The sequence below is a fragment of the Rhinopithecus bieti genome, unplaced genomic scaffold (genome assembly GCF_001698545.2).
Source record: "Rhinopithecus bieti isolate Rb0 unplaced genomic scaffold, ASM169854v2 scaffold_18285, whole genome shotgun sequence".
Taxonomy (NCBI): Eukaryota; Metazoa; Chordata; class Mammalia; order Primates; family Cercopithecidae; genus Rhinopithecus; species Rhinopithecus bieti.
Window position 1 is genome coordinate 901,782 of NW_016809276.1, and position 17,499 is coordinate 919,280.

The 17,499-nt window shown below is 40.9% G+C and overlaps 1 protein-coding gene across 4 annotated transcripts in view; it reads left to right on the forward strand.

Moving 5' to 3' along the window:
• Positions 1 to 17,499, forward strand: part of CDH11 (cadherin 11) — a 182,282-nt gene that overhangs the window by 57,348 nt on the left and 107,435 nt on the right. For all 4 annotated transcript variants that reach the window (XM_017889051.1, XM_017889049.1, XM_017889050.1 and 1 more), the window contains exon 2: positions 12,782 to 12,906. The gene's annotated coding sequence lies outside the window, so the exon portion shown is untranslated. The remainder of the gene's footprint in view (positions 1 to 12,781; positions 12,907 to 17,499) is intronic.

A 17,499-nucleotide genomic window follows, 5' to 3' on the forward strand; every position in this document is an offset into this window, starting at 1 on the left:
TGTCCAGACACGTAAGAACGGAATGACTGATAAAGGTTGTTGTAGGTCATAGTTGTTGCCTCTCATTTCATCAAACAGTTACTGAGCATCAGCTATGTGCTGGCCATGTGTGTATTGGTGTAAAGAGATCCTAAGAAGATATGATCCTCCTTCTGTTTTATTAACGTTTTAAAAATTTCTTTGTGTAAGTTATCGCTATCTAATTCTTTGCTGCTTATTTTTCTGTTTACTTTTAACTCTACCAGAGGTTGAACACTCTGTAAAAAGAGCAATCTTAGCTGTTTGGTATCCAGGGATTTGACTCATGCCTGACACATAATAGATGTTCAAGAAACATCTGCTCACAGAAATACACTGTGTCGTCATCTCCACCAATCACAGTGGTTGGTGGAGATGATGCCGTAGTGTAAGCTTTGTGTGTATGTGTGTAGTTGGGAAGGTGGACTGTCAGGAGGTGATATTTGGCCAAGACCTTAAAATACAGGGATAAGGTTGTAAAAAGGGAAGAGGAAGAGATATTCGGTTCGGAGGCAAAAGTAGGAATGAAGGAGGCAGAGTGAAACAATATGGTAAGTTGAGGCAAAGCAATGGGTTCCTAGAAGGAGTTTCCCCAGGTGAAGCTGAAGACCAGTGGGGCTCACTAATGAAGGGCTTTCCTTGAGGGCAGAGTAGAGTGCTGCTTAAGAGAGGACGCTCTGGAGTCAGGCTGCATGGATGTGAATCCCTACAAGCAAGGCAGGTGGCATCAATAATTCACCCTCTCCATCTTAGATTTCTCCACTTTCAAGTAGGGGTTATCTATGTGACACTCCACTTTAGCACAGTATCTGGAACATAGCAGGCTTGGCTATTTTTAAAGGAGAGGAGACCAATCCAAGGAGACCTTGAGGGCTTTGCAACCGGGAGTGGCATGAGCAGGCCCCTGGTTTAGGGTGTGCCTGTAGCAGCCGTGTGAAAGATGGACTGGCTGTCAGGTCCTCCTGGCAGAGAGATGCTGTTGAGTATCTTCCTCTGTCTCCTTCCTTCACCTGTGTGGGCCAGTGATGCTGTTCTAAGCGGCCCAATAGTTATCTTTCCACTATGTTTAAGAATGCCGCTTTGTGTCTTGCACGGGATTGTCTCTGTGAGAACCAATGGGATAAATAGTATTCTGGCATCAGTACCCAGAATGGCTGCAATCCAGCTGAGCACCAGTTTTTCTTCATGGGTGCTGTGGTCCTGTGCCAGGTCGTGTGTCCCTGTCCCTTTTGTGAGGCAGCCCTTGCAACTAATATGACTTCGTAGCCCAAGCTTTGCACATGACCTTCATTCAAATTATTTCATGGTGTTCTTTCTCCTTTTCACATTTTTAGTGTTCAAAATAGTCTCCTATGTGTTTGTACTGTATGCACCTTTGTAGGCGGCCTGAAATTCCTTTTGGAATCAAACAGGGTATTGGTAAAATGCATAGCATGAGTCATAGGGCATGAGGTGGAGAGTGGGCCGGCTGAGTCTTCAACCTAGTTTTTTCATGAAGACCTACTTTCCTATAGGGCTTTAGACACTGCTCCCTCCTCCACCACCATGTTAGAACTGGCATTTATCTCTCCCTGTAATTCCTTCTCTGTCCTTGGAAGAGAACTGTGATCATTTTTTGCAGTCCCCTCGTGTAGCTGACCTGACGTGTGATATTAATGAAGATGTGGTGCAGAGACCCTGGGATGCCAGAGGCAGGGTCTGGAGCGGATTAGATGCTGTAGGCGCTGCTCCTCACCCATGTCCCCCTTGGGCCTCCGTCTCCCTGTCCATAAAATAATTGTGGTGCCATGGATCCATGTTCCCCACCTCTCAATCATTCAGGTTTTGTCTTCCCTAATATCTGGATACGATTCACATTGTTATTTACTTAATATTTTCTTTTGACTCCTTCTACTTTCTGCTATTTAAAAAAATAATTTTGAAGAAAATTATATTGCTCTAACTTCTGGCAAGTCAATATCTCTTGTCATAAATATGAGGCAGCCAAAAAACAGATATAATTAAAAGGAAACAACATAATTGAATCGTCTCTGAGCCTGAGACTGCCTTGTCTTTGTTAAAAAAGGTTTGTTCACGAATCACTGCAGAGACTTTCTCTTTGCTGACATCAGGACTGAAAAGAATTGAAAAGGTATGTCTCTATTTCCCCCATTTATTGTCATTGAAGGCCAGTAATCTAGCAATTGGTGGGGCCTCTGTTGTGTCAGGTATTGCATTAATTTTTTTATGTTGAATCTTTGTAACAGAACCCTGATAACAGAACCCTGATGGTATTGACTTATATTTAGTGAACAGTAAATTTATGTCAGAAACAATAGCATGATTTGCACACCTTATCACCTCTGAGCTTGCCACAGGAATGTGAGGTGTTATGATGCTCATTTTACAGGTAAGGAAACAGAGCCCTAAGTCACAGAACTGACGAGTCATAGAGGCCCAAACAGGAATCAGCTTGCAGCTGCATCTTATACCAAAGTCTTTCTAATTCCACAACTTGGCCCCTTGGCTTGCTAGGGGACATGCCCCCTTGGTTTGGCTCCTAGATAAGGTCCTCTGGGCCTTCTCTGAGGACCATCTTGGCTCTGAAAACTGGCTGTACGTACACATCACTCTGAGAGCCAAAGGTGACCCCTCCCTGGCCCCCAAGGTCTTCTGCACATGCAGTGTCCTCTTGAAGATGGCTACGTCATGGTATTGGATTTGGCCCATGAAATCCCCAACTCGTGTTAACACTAGAGAAGTATCAGCTCTTAGCTCTGTGTTTCCCAAAGCGTGGTTGGAACACCGATGGAGGGAGGTGGGATGCTTTTAGCCAGGGGAACTGATTATTCCAATTACACAGTTCTGTCATTTCAAAGTAGGAAACAATCTTACTGCTCATCAAATCTACCCTGGTACCTGATGCCAAAATTCGTTTACTTACTGGATAAGGAAAGTGACTGAAATGTTTACAAATATGAATGATCAAGTTGTGAATAATATGTACACATTTACATGTGTGTGTGTGTGTACTAACACACATATAGATACTATTATATATCTTTATATCTCTATATAGAGAACATTTGCAGATATCAAAGCCAAGGAGGCATTTTAAAAACCTGTTAAGAAAGACAGCCTCCTCACTTCTTGGTCTTTTGGCTAAGATGAAGTGTAGGTATCCAGCCTCATTTTCTTGATGGAAGCCATATGATAGAGCATTAATAAATGAATATTGTAGACGAAGACCTCCCCAAACTTCTGATCCACTGAAGTGCAGACAAACAGGATCATTTTTCTGTCATTTCCACACTCATGATCCAAGCACAGTCTGGTAAGATGACCCAGCTCCACATAGCTGTTGACAGTGTTTTATTTATTTTTTGCCTTTTTATTTTCAGTTCTTGACAATGGAGTTAGTAAAAGTAACCATCCAAAGAGTATTAAAACATGAAAAGATAAAAACAGCAAATGCATCCTTGAGGATGTATGTTTGTGTGTGTGTGTGTGCAGTCACATTTACATCTAAAGCACACACACACATGACTTACAAATAAATCGAGGTAGAACAGCCTGTATAAAGCTTCCTACAAAAATATTAGATTCTCGATATTGACAAATGATTTCTTCCATTCTTCAAGAATGTCAAAATTTGTGCATAGCAGTGAAGAATGTTCTTCCACCAATAAAGTGCAGCAAACGCAAAACTGAAACATTTTAACGACCTGATTCCCCTGCCGACCCGGAGTGAATCCAGTGTATTTAATGAGGTGTGATGAGGATGTAGAGCACCCGCTAGACTCTCTCTCTGGCTCACGTCAGCCCCTCTGTGGCCAAATTCAAATTTCTGCCTGAAGAAAATCAGTCTCCACTCACTGCAGCCCTTCAGAAGCACTTGCAAATAGGTGAGACCACTATGTCCAGGGCTCAGATTTTTGTTTATTAAGTCATTGGTTTGAAAGCTCTTTGAAGCATTTAGTTTGTGCCTTTGTCCGATTACAAAGTGGACAAGGAAACATATATGTTTCTTATCCCTGCAGAGTTGATAGACGAGCAGAGTTTGCATGGCTTATATCTTCAGAATAAGTGCCTTGGAAGAAGCAAATAACCAAATGGCATTTTTTTCTTAACCTAATTTTATATTGCAAAAGGATAGTCCCACTTAATTTTGAGAAACCTTATTTTGTTTCTTTCTGAGTATAATGGCCCCAGAGGGAGCTCTCTCCTATTATATCATAAATCAGTCATATTGCTATGGACTATGCCGTTTACTTTTCTCACTATGAAAAGATAGCGGGACGCTGTGACTATTTCTGGCACACAACAAACACTGCAGTGTGTGTGTGTGTGTGTGTGTGTGTGTGTTTGCAGCACTTCTCTGACTTTATGACTATGTAGATTTGTGTACTTGCAAATAAGCGGATTTCTTGGTTGTCTGGAAGTTGCCTAGATTTGATAAAATACAAGAGACTGTCTCAGGCCTTGGGTCTGGTTAAAGGTCTTTGTTGTTCTTCATTACATGCATGGGTTCTCCTTCGTAGTTGGTTTCTGCTTTTTCTGGATAGTTAGGTAGCCTGGTAAAGTGATGCAGTCCTTAGTCATGTTTCTTTTAAATCACTGGACTACTTTCCTAATTTAGTGCCCTATTTTATAGCCAAAGAATGGAGTAGAGTACAGCTGTTTGGTGAATTGCTATAGATTCAAACTGCCTGTGCCCATGTCTTGGCTTCACTGGTGAGTGGCTTTGTGATTGGGGGCAACTTTACTCAGTCTTTTTGTGCTCCAGTTTCCTAGTTGTGAAATGAAGAAAAACCACAGTACCTGATTGTCATAAGATGAAATTGTATATTGCAGGAAGGTAGTTAGCCCACGGCCTGGTCCATTGGAAATTCTCAATAAATTTTAGTCATCATCATTGCCTGTTTGGATTTAGTTGTGTCTGGAGAAGATTCAGCTCCTGGGGGATAGAGAAATGCTGAGAATTAGCATCATTCGTACATGATGGCATTAATGTCTTACATCCCCAAAGATGATTAAATGCTTCATTTGGCATGAAGTGTTTAGAAAATATTGACCACACTTTTTCAAACTTAATACTTGCACAAACACAGGCGTTTAATGCCAGTCAGAAAATACCTGTTGGTTTCCCAGTCTTTTATTGTTAATAGTCAATTATTTGCAAAATGATAACCTACTCTACTGATTTGAAATATTAAAATATTATAGAAAACAAACCAAACAGTGCCATGTTGCATTTATCAAAGCTGAATAATTTGTGCCAAGTGAGTACATTATTATGGTCCTTGTAAAAAAATTACAAATTATACCTGTCATTTGACATCAAGTAGATAAAAGGCAATAGGTATTTTTAATCTTTTAAATTAAAAAATATATAATTTTGTGGTCATTCTTTGTCTAACTACTACCATTCATTTATTTCTCCAATAGTCTAGCCCTGTGGAGGGTTAGCAGTGTACTGACCCGGGCCAAACAAAAATGAGAATAATATGTGATTTCTGTTCTCAAATAGCTCACAGCTTCCTTGATGCAAAGTTGGGAGGACCAAATAGCCATAAATATCAAAGATCTCTAATTGTGGAAGAAATAAAAAAGCATTATGTTACACTAAGGGAATCCTGAAGCCCTCTGTGTTTATACTAGGTACTGAGGAGAATTTCCACCAAAGTCACACTAACCGTAAATGACAGAAGGGGTCAGATGCAGGGGAGCAGAGAGGTGCAAAGCCTGCCAGGCTCAGGAACAGCAATACTTACTGAAGCAGGAGGTAAGGTGGGCAGGTGAGGCTGGGGACAGATAGGAGACAGATGCATAAGCTGTGTTAGTAAATCTGGAGTGTGGGCATCTCCTGACCTGATAGGGAGCCATTTAGAATTTTAATATTGTCAGTTTTGTTTTTCTTTTAAATGTAAAAATCGCTATTCTTCTAGTTGGTGGCTTCTATTGAGAAGGGGATTTCTGTTTGATCATGTGCATTACATTCAAATGTTTAGATATTTATCCATACATGACAAGGAGACAAACAACTGAAATAAAATCAGCTGCAGAAGAAGAGGTTAAAGTTATTCTGGAGCATATGTGATTGGGTGCACGATGGTTGCTTTGTTCACCCTAGTAGTTCTTCAGAAAACTTTACATACTGACCGTACAGACATCCTTAAAACTTTCCTGCAGCGTGCTTATACTTATTTTGTCCGCTTCCCACCTCCACCCTAAAAAAAAGTTTAAAAGTAAAATTGCTAGCATTTTAGGCAAAAATAAAATATACTCTCCTGGAGAAAGATTTTTCATTTTCCTTCTAGTCTAGCTGTTCTCAAGTTGTTAATAATATAGTCTCTCTCTCTCTCTCTCTCTCTCTCTATATATATATATATGCAAATTTTATAGTGGTTGTGCTTAGATATCCGTATTCTAACTTTTATTCCTCTTTATTCAGTAGCAAAATCACCATTGCTGAGTGGTGAGGGAAGAGTCTTTGGAGCAAGGGAAATCTAGATTGGAATTCCCACTCTGCTACTAATTAGCTTGGTTATCTTCGGCAAGTTGTTCAACTTCTCTGGGTTCTAATTTCCTCCTCTTTCAGGAGGCAGAAATAAAAATCTAGCGGTGTGGGGAAGAGTAATTTGTACAAAACACATGTAGAAGCACCAACGCAATAATACCGATGATGTGTAGTAGACGGCACAGAAAACCGGAGCTTCTAGTACCGCAGTTGTCAATTATGTTAAAGGGAAAAAGTGAAGCTACATAATTTGGGCAAGAAATACGGATAAAATGTAGTGAGTAGTAGGAGGTTTGCTCATATGCTAGATGACTGTTTGTTTATTCATTTCCCAAAGATATGACAAAAGCTGTGAATATTTATTTAGTTCTGCTCCCAATAGCCCTTCTAATAGGGAATTATTTGGGTACAACGAAAGACATTTGTAAATGCGGCTGATAAGACCAGCATTGGACAAGGAGTGTTTTGTTGGACACAAGAATTCTATTGTTCCTGGCTTCAGTTGTCAAGTGCCCGGGGAACCCAGAATTTATGGTGGCAGCACAATGGCCCTTTCAGGGCTCAGGGAAAGAGCTGTGAGATCCTGCTCCCCGGCTTTTCAAGGCCTCTAGTCTTTTTATCAGGCCTGGACAATGCCGGATTCAGCGGCTGCCTGAGCCTCCTGACCGTCCATTGGCCGTCAGGTATTGTGCAGTAATTACCATGGTGACAATGGACTCTCTCTATGCCCGTCCATCGGCGCTTTGGAAAATGGTGAAGGTTGTCACTTTGCATTAGGTGCCTCTAAAAGCATGGCTTACTTAGAAAAACTACTAAATAGAAATGAAGATAATCGTAGTAAGAGTTTGATTTAAAAGGCCACTGTGTCAAATCCATTTGGAGCTCAGAAACTCTTTATGGATATTTTCTTCTAATTACAGATAGACGCTGGGCATCATCCTCTGTGCAGGCAGTAAGGAGCCAGCCTTGAAGATTTTGCAGGAAGGGATGAGCAGAGGGCAGCTGGTATCCCTTAACCACACAGTGGGAGCAGAGGTCTAAGCTGAGTCCAGGAACTTTGAGGGGTCTCTAAATTTCTTTGAGACTTAGATTCCTCATCTGAAAAAAAATATGCAAAATGCTTATAGATAAATATTAATTACATGTGATAAGATTGCATGTTAATATGTTAATATTTATGCACATGTCAATATTAGTTCTGTACAAATGCTTACGCATCTATTATAGGGGTTTTTTAATAGCAAATATACAATAAAAGGTAAACTGTTTAATCATAGAAGCACAATGTATCTTTTCATAATCACAACTATTGATTTTTGAGTGTATAAGTGAAGTGTTGCATGTATTATGATTATTCTCCACAGTCATTCTCCAAAATAATTGTTATTATCCCCATTTTATAGTGAGGAAACTGAGGCTCAGAAAGTTCTTGCTTGCCCAAACTCAAACTAGCTTGGAGGAGGAAAAACTTGATTTTAAGTCTTGTTCTCTCACATGCAATAGCTCCCTGCTTCTCTCATTATTTTTACAAAAAAAAATTTTGATCTACAATCCTATCTTATGAAATATGATTTACCATATGGTTTTGGAACTTTGCAATAACAGGAAAGAAAAACACCCAATGGAGATTATTAATTGAGTTTAATCATCCCTTCAACAATGTCAGAAACATATGATGCCCAAAAAAGGAAGAAGCCCCCATCTGCAGACTCCCAGGGATGGCTGCATATGTGTGGCCCCTTCTCCTGCCTGCACAGAGCAACATCAACAAAGCAAATTGGTATTTCTAGACCACCAGAAAAGTGGATGGCCGTTGTTCAACTTCTTCGCCAAAGAAAAGTTTTAAAAACCTGATATTTCACTTGTTTATACAAGAGTAATATATAAACATTTAATTATAGTTTGCTTTAATCAGCTATTTCCAAAATATCTGAAATTTCCCATTGTGGTGTTTTTTTGTTTGTTTGTTTTGTGTTGTTTTGTTTTTGAAACAGGGTCTCACTTTGCCACCCAGGCTGGAGTACAGCGGCGTGATCTTGGCTCACTGCAGCCTCGACCCCCCAGGCTCAAACGATATATATGTGTGTGTGTGTGTGTGTGTATGTATGTATGTGTGTATATATGTATATATATGTATATGTGTGTGTATATATGTATATATATGTTTCGCCGTATTGCCCAGGCTAGTCTTGAACTCCTGAGCTCGTGTGAGCCTCCTACCTCAGCCTCCCAAACTGCTGAGATTACAGGCATGAGCCACTGCAGCTGGCCTTTCCGTTGTGTTTTTACCAAAAAGTAGAAATTATCAGTAGTCACACACCACGGGAATAGGCATGCTTTGCCCTGGGGAGTGGGCCTCCCGGTGGGTTCTTAAACCTGGGGAAAAAGGAGTGGATTTATTGATCTAGCCCAGTTATGCTACTTCTTTGCTGTATGCACTTGGGCATATGCCATTCAGCCTTAGTTTCTCCATCTGTAAAATGGAGAAACTCTATCTCCTTGGGCTGTGCTGCTCCCTTCATTGGCAACTCTTTCCATTTTAATGGAAATCCTAAGAGAGGGAAAGTGGCAAAAGGAAGGATATGGCTCTGCATGTACTGAGCCTTCCACACAATCAGAGTTCAACAAAAGGGAGCTGCCACAGTCACAGCTGCATCCGCCCCTGACTTGATTTTGGTATGCTTACCGAGTATGTCCTTCATTCCACTTTATGCACTCGGGCTTCACGGTGTTCTTTTTCCTGATTTCTAGTCTCTCTGAAATAGTACATGGCATGTACTGTCTGAACCCCTAAGAGGCTTAGTGCTGTGGGCAGCCAAGCACAGTGATGGACGGGCTGATAGATGACAATGGCGCTGTATTTGAAGACAGCCCATGATGGTGTGCAGAGCTGGGAAGATGGCAGAGAGAAGTCCTGAGAGTAGGTAGGAAGTGGGTGCAGCAAGGCTGGAGTGTAGTTTCCTGGCTCAGAGGGGAACACATGATCCCAAGTCTGGGGGAATCATGAGCTGTGGGGAAGATGAAGGAAAATGAACATTCCAGCCATGAAGGCCAGTGCAGAGAATGCAGAAACAGACAACCCGCTATAGCCCGCAAAGCCGTCTTAGCTCCATCAACTACGCTGAAAGCATAAAGAACAACTTGGATTTTGTATGTTCATTTTATTTTCTAAGAAACATGATATAATTGTATACCAAAATTTTTCACAGAATCCACAGTCCCTCTTTCTCTAATGTTTGCAGTGATTAGAATTCATAGACAATTCACCGTCTATTTTTGCTTTTCTTCCAAAGCTTTTTTGATTGACTGCACAGGCTTTTGAAGAAAGGATTTCTATAGGAAACATTTTGCAGGGAGGTAAAGAATGCAAGACAAAGTGGGGAGTTCAATAAGTGTTTTACAGATTTCAGAAGTCAACCTTTCTAAACATGCTGGCCACAGTAACAGCTGCATTATTAACAGAAGACTAGAGAAGGAAAACAGAAGGTACATGGGCTATGAAGGCAGCACTGCTGGATTCCATCCATACCCAGGGTATTATTGGCTGTACACTTTCAGCAAGAGTCTTACCTTTTTCTGTTGTAGGGTGAGATGGCGTTCATAATACCCAGGATGGTTATATGTGGTTAAGGGTAATTCATTGGTGAGATACATGGCAAATATCTTTTCCACCCCTGTTTATAACATTCCAGTTATCTATTGCTGAGTAACATGACATCCTAATATTTAGTGGCATATAGCAACAACTTACTACTATCTCTTACAATTCTGTGGGTTGATTGAATTCATTTAGGTATTCTTACTTGTTATTTCCTGCCATGTAGTCAGATGGCTGGAGTTATATGAAGATTTGAATGGATTAGGTGTCCAAGATGACATCTTTAGCCCCCTGTCTGGCACCTCACTTGGAAGGCTGAAAGAGCTGGAAATGGATTGACACCTCTCTCTCCATCCACACAACTTCTCCACCTGGTTGTCTGGAGCTTTCTCATAGCACAGTAATATCAAGTATTTGAACTTTTGACATGGCAGTCAACTTCTCCTAGAGCAAGCATTCAAAAAGCACAAGATAAGCTGCAGGGTTCCTGTATTAGTGCACTTATGCTGCTATAACAAAATATCACAGATGGGGTGGTTTAAACCACAGATCTTCATTTCTCAAAGTCCTGGAAACCAGTACGTTCGGTTCCTGGTGAGGATCTTCTTCATGGCTTGCAGACAACAGTCCTCTCACCGTGTCTTCACATGGGAGAAACAAAGAGAGAGCTCTGCTTTCTTTTCCTTTTCTTAGAAGAACAATCCCTCATGACATCATCTAAACCTAATTACCTCCCATAGGCCCCACCTCTGAATACTATCACATTGTGGGTTAGTGCTTTAATATGTGAATTTTGGCGAACAAAAACATTGAGCCCATAACATTCTACTGCTGATCCTGCAAAATGCATGCAAAATACATTCATTCTATACCAGCAACCTCCAACATCTTAACTTGATTCAGCATAAATTCTGAGGTCTAAAGTCCAAATTTTCATCTAAATAAGTATGAGTGAGACTCAGGATACTATTCATCCTGAGACACAATCAGTATGGGTGAGATTCAAAGTGCTATTCATCCTGGGGCAACATTTGTCTGCAGCTGTGAACCTATGAAATAAGATAAATTACGTGCTTCCAAAATACAGCGGTGGGACAGGTGTAGGATAGGCATTCCCTTTCTAAAAGGGAGAAATTGGAAAAAAGAAAGTAGTGATGGGTTCCAAGCAAGTTTATATAAAAAGGCAAATACCAGTGAATCTTAAGGCTCAATAGTAATTTTCTTTGGTTCAATGCTTTGCCTTTTGGACCGACCAGGGTGGAAGTCCCTCTCTCATGGTTCACATAGTGTCCGTTCTGCTGTTTCATTGTTATGCAGAGCCAGCTCATAGTCCCATAGAAGGAGACTGCACAAGGGCATGCCTATCAGAGGGTCTGGGTTATTGTGGGGCAATTTTGGAGACTGGCTGCAGCATGTAACATGGTTGACAAGCAGGGTCCTTCCTCATTTGTTATGCATTGTGTGAACTGCTGCATGTAGCATTTCTTCCATGACTCCCTGTGCCTCCGGGAATAACTCCAGTGTTACTCTGTCCTGACATTTGGATAAATAGCACACAAGAGGACAGCTTTATTGTTCATCTTGCTACAGTCACCAAAACCAGGCTTTGTGAAAAAATTTTAGTAGATCTAAGATCCATTCACAACCCTTCACTAAAAATGGCTTTTGTTTGCTTGTCTGTTGTTTTGGAGAAGGCTTTGTGTAGGATTATTAGATGGAAGCAATATCAGACAAGGAAAGAAATTTGGAAAGAAATGAAGTCAAGTCAAAGAAATAAGCTGTTTAAGCCCCTAATTCAGGCTGAGTTGATCCTAGAAGGTAGAAGCCTAGAGATGAAGGACATTCAAGAACTCCTTTATGCTGTTGTGTTAGGGAAGCTATGCCAGCTGGCACCTTTCTTGGTTCAGTGCCTCAGTTTTTAAAGATGACAGCTGTTTAGACACTCCATATTCTTTTCTTTATTCACTCAACAAATATGCATTGAACAGATGCTCTGGGCTAGGAAATGTGTTAGACATTTTGGGAGATATGAAGATGAATCAGACCAGAATCCAAGCAGAACACAGCCCCCACACAGAAAGTCTAAAATGTGGTGTTGTGGGTGGGGGAAATGCAATCTTGAAAAGAGTTGCAACACTCTCAGCCCAATGCTCTGGTCTGCTGGAGTGGGGATAGCATCTCCTATTACCACCACCGTTATTGCTACTCTTTGTCTTTGAGCCTGTTGTTCACGAGGATCTGTCAACACCAGAACAGTGCTTCTCACTTTAGGAAGGAAGACACTGCTTTGGCTTTGGAACATAGGTTCTATCAGAAATGGGCTCTAAGTCTTCATACCTTCCCCCACCAGCTTGTTCTTCGTGCAAGAGCAAATGTATATGAATTACATGGCATGTTACAAGAAGTTGTGTGTAGAATTGCTTTATCATTGTCATCATAGTACCAAATGCATGTATGGTTAATCACACTATCCAATGGTATTTATAAATCCATGATAAGTTTTTCCCACTTTTCACATAATTTTAGTAATTGGTTTATCTCTCTCTTTGCACACCTAGATTGTCATCTTCTAGAAAAGTCTGTCATATGCAACTGTGTATAATATTGTATCACTTTGCCAATTCATGCCACCACTAGGTTACTAATGATCCTTTCACTTTTTGCAGAAATCACTGTGTTTTCGGCTCAGCGGCCCTGTGACATTCCTTCCTGTTGTCCTTTGTTGAGTGACCAATCAGATGGGTGGAGTGTGTTACAGAAATTGGCAGCAAGTATCCAATGGGTGAAGAAGGTAAGCTGGACTAACATTACTGAACAATTCATATGTTTCTATGTATGTCAAGATGGAAATTATGTCTGTCTCTCAAATGTGGCTTGATTTGGAACTTCACTAAAGCCGAAAGTAGAATCTGAGAGGGAGAGAAAGGCCTACCTTTTTCAGTAGTGAGAAATGTGATTATTCAGTGTTGATGTTACTGGATTCTCTTTATTGAACACCTATTATGTGCTAGTAGTAGTAAGATCTGGAGGAGAAAGAAGGAACTAAAGGGATTATAATTCTTTAGCAAGGACTCGGCTAAACAGGCCAACTGAGATGATTGCCATGTGGCTTTTTTCTCCTTTTCTTTTGAAAATAAGTCTTAAAATGGGAACAAAGTAGCTTATATCCCACAAGGAAATGAGATTGCTAGGAGGCTGAACCTTTTAGACTTCAAATGACAGGGCCCTCGATCATGAGCCAGGAGGCCTGGTTTCTACTCCCAGATCCAGCTCTGCCATTCACTGTCTGGGCTATGAGATTAATGAGCCATTTACTGGGCTGCCAGGGTGGCTGGACCTAAGATTTCTAACAGTTCTTACATTTTAGGATTCTGTGAATCCATTTACCTTCTCCATCTGCTCGGTGATAACTGGAGCAATATTCATAGGAGACATCTAAATATCCAGATAGAAATTTAAGAATTAATTCTACCAGCATGAGTTTCCACTCTTGGAGAATCTAGACCTCCTCATCCAAGTGCCTATGACTCATCTCCATGTGGATGTCCAGTGGTGCCTTAAACACGTATGTTAAATCCAGGTTTTTCCTGGACCCCACATTCCTGTAATAGTATCACAATGCACCCAGAATAGAAACACGGGCAGAATACTTTAAGCCTCTCAACCCCTCACCCCTGATAGCAGTTAATTCCTCTTGATTCCTATTCATTCTATTCTTTGTCTGTCTCTGAAGTAGTTTTATTTCTCTCTATCCCTATTGCCACTGTCCAAATGCAAGTCAAACTCTTTTTCTCCAATGTTACTGAAATTGTCACCTAATAAGTCTTTTTGCCTCCAGGGTTATTTCTCCCTCATCAGCTCCAATGTGATCCATGATCTATATATATCCTGAACAATGTTCTTAAATCCACACATTATGTTACTTTCCCACTTATTCCCTTTCGATGATAGAAATAAGCTTTTCTTAACAAGTTTCTAGGATCCTTTAATGAGAAGGGCCACTGTTTTGCTGTCCAGATTCATCTCTCAGCTGCTATTCCCTCTCCACCTTGCTTGTATTATATACATCCACTCTAGGACCTCCTCATGGGGCACAGCCATTATTTCCCCAAAACCTCATAATCTCTCTCACCTCATAAGCACTCTTAACACATTTTATATCTTAGCTTGGACTTCACTATCACTAAGGAGCTATTTCTAATAGGCTAAGATTACCTAGGCAATACTTTAGCAGCCAGGGATTACGCCATTTACAGTGATTTCTACATTGGACTGTAATTGTCTATTCAGTTGTCTGTCTTCCCAGCTAGACCTGGAGATTTTTGAGGACAGGACTTATTTGGGACCACCGTGCTCCCAGTTGCAAGTACTATATCTGGGCCAAAGTATGCACTTAGTAAGTATTTATTAAGCAAATGAATAGGGGCCCTCGGTATATTTTTAATTAAATGTGAGGAAGGTGGACTACGGTGACTACTCAGAGAAAAGTCATAATAACAGCAGCTAACAGGTTTTGCATTCTTACTATATGTCAGGTTCCTAAGGATGTTGAAGGTATGACTCCCTTTAATCCTTCCAAAAGCCTTATGTGGTAGGTATTATTAATGTCAAACGTTTTATAAATGAGAAAACTCAATCTTGAAGAATGTATTAGTCTGTTTTCACACTGCCATAAAGAACTTCCCTGAGACTGGTGATTTATAAATGAAAGTGGTTTAATTGACTCACAGTTCTGCATGGCTGGGGAGGCCTTGGGAAACGTAGAATCATGGCGGAAGGAGAGGTAAGCATCTTCTTCACAAGGTGGCAGAAGAGAGAAGAGAAGCACGTGTGAAGGGAGGAGAGCTCCTTATAAAACTGTCAGATCTTGTGAGAACTCACTCACTTTCACAACAACAGCACAGGGGAAACTGCCTCATGATCCAGTCACCTCCCTCCCTCCACACTTGGGAATTACAGGTTCCTCCTGTGACACATGGAAATTACAAACTGAGATGAGATTTGGGTGGGGGCACAGAGCCAAAGCATATCAGGGAAGATAAATAACTTGTCTACGACCATAGTGCTGTAACTTTTATCCTTGGAATTTGTATTTATGGGAAGTCTAACTTTAGCTAGAGTTTGTGTCTTTTACCACTCTCCTTGTCTGCCTTTCTCCTGAATGCATCTCCCATATTATGGGCAAAAACCATTATCTCCACATAAGACCAAGGGCTTCTCTTGCAGCCCACACAAGCTGTTGTTAAATAGATGGTAGTCCTCTGTGACAGGGAACTATAAATTTCTGATAATTTCTCAGGTATTTTATACTCTTGTGTTAATGTGGGCCTGTTTTGGGAAAAAATTTCAATGTGAGGAGTCCTCACCTCTTTCTCTCATGGTCTGGTCAATATCTGTTAAGGGAATAAACCAATGAATGAGAACGCTTATCCTAGAGGCAAAATGGCACTCCCCTGCAAACGCACCAGGATGATTTGGAAATTGTATAACTGACTCCTCTGGCATTTGCTTATTTTGCACTCGTTTGCTCCGAAGCCTGGCTCAGCAGAGGACGTGCCTCCCTCCTGTGGGTATGTCTGTGAATGACGATCATCTCATTTCTGCTGAGACAAATGGGCCTCTTCATTTCATCGGCTCTTTGAATTCCTCAAGAAGATGTGCAAGTGACATTTTCTATTTTTCTAGATAATAGGGGCAATTAGAATGAGGTATCCATGAATCAGACTCAGAAGGTAAATAGAAAGTACTTGAATTTAATTTCATGTCTAGGAAATCTTTTAGTTTTTTTTTTTTTTTTTTTTTAACCTGGAAATTAAGAACGGTTTATTTTGAAGAGTTCTGCAAAGCTTTTATTCCAAAGAGAGGAAGGTGAATTACTCCAATGCTGGTGGCATGAAACCTTTATAAAACAAAACAAAACATAAAACAGCAGGAATGCAACTGGAACAATCCTTTGATTTTTCAGGATAAGCTTCTTCTTGATAGAAAAGAATTCTGTGCCTGGTGGAGGAAAGGACTTGTTCTTGATCGCACTGTAAGGATTTTGAAGAACAAAACTAACCAATGACTTTAGCTGAGACTCAGATTCTTGATTCCCAATCAGGTCAAGATGCCAGGTTTTCTTGAACAGGCACCTATGACATGNAAGGTGAATTACTCCAATGCTGGTGGCATGAAACCTTTATAAAACAAAACAAAACATAAAACAGCAGGAATGCAACTGGAACAATCCTTTGATTTTCAGGATAAGCTTCTTCTTGATAGAAAAGAATTCTGTGCCTGGTGGAGGAAAGGACTTGTTCTTGATCGCACTGTAAGGATTTTGAAGAACAAAACTAACCAATGACTTTAGCTGAGACTCAGATTCTTGATTCCCAATCAGGTCAAGATGCCAGGTTTTCTTGAACAGGCACCTATGACATGCCACAAACGCAGGCAGAGATGAAAGGGCACTTCCTCTTTCCTCAAGGAGTTTACAGTCAGGTAACTGCATATGGCAGTCAAAATCCAAGTGGGAAGGAAAGACGGAGAGAGACTTCAAACAAAGGTGGCATGGGTTCACAGGATCGACACTCTAGTTAACTTACAGTGAAATCCACTGGAGCTTGAGCTTCCATTTCTAGCACACGTGTCTTACTTAAGAACCTTCTCAGAGCAGAGGAGGAATTATCTGGGCAGCTACAGGATAAGGCTTCTAAGCCCTGTGACCTTGCTGGGTTTTCAGTAGAGCACAGGGGCCTAGAAATTAACATCTTGGAGAAGTGGAAGAGATTTGCCCTTTGCTCAAGAGAAGTGTACACACATTGGCATCCTGCTGAGTAATAACCAGCAGGAATTGCTGGTCTCAGGTCACCCAATTATCTTTCATTTGCATAAGAATGAATCCCAGAAAGCTGCTTGGGGGCAACTCACCTGTGCTGCAGAACGCACCGGGCTCTGCATTGTCCCTGACAGCTTGAAGTATTAGCAATCTGCTTCCTAACCCCCTGTGCTGCTGGTTCTGTCTGTGAATGCATGTTTCCTATTTTGGGATGTAGCCACTGTGGAGAAGGAGGCCAAGTATCTGTCTCTATCTGGTGTCATCAGAATCATAAACAGACACTTAGTTCACTTGTTGCCTACACATTGCAGCTCTTCAATGTGTACAATGTGGCTGTCATCGCCACAATCAACTAATGATTACATGAAGCCCTTATGTGGTAGGCCACCTGAACATCCAGTCCCTGCACAAAATCATTACTAAAGGAAAAACCTCAACCAAAGTTGTGGTTCTTTGATCTTGCTTTACTTAGGTAGCGATGGGCAAAGGGGTCAATGACTGAATTTTCTGAGCATGCCCTTGTACCAGACACTGTGCTATGTGCTTTACATTTATTATCTTGTT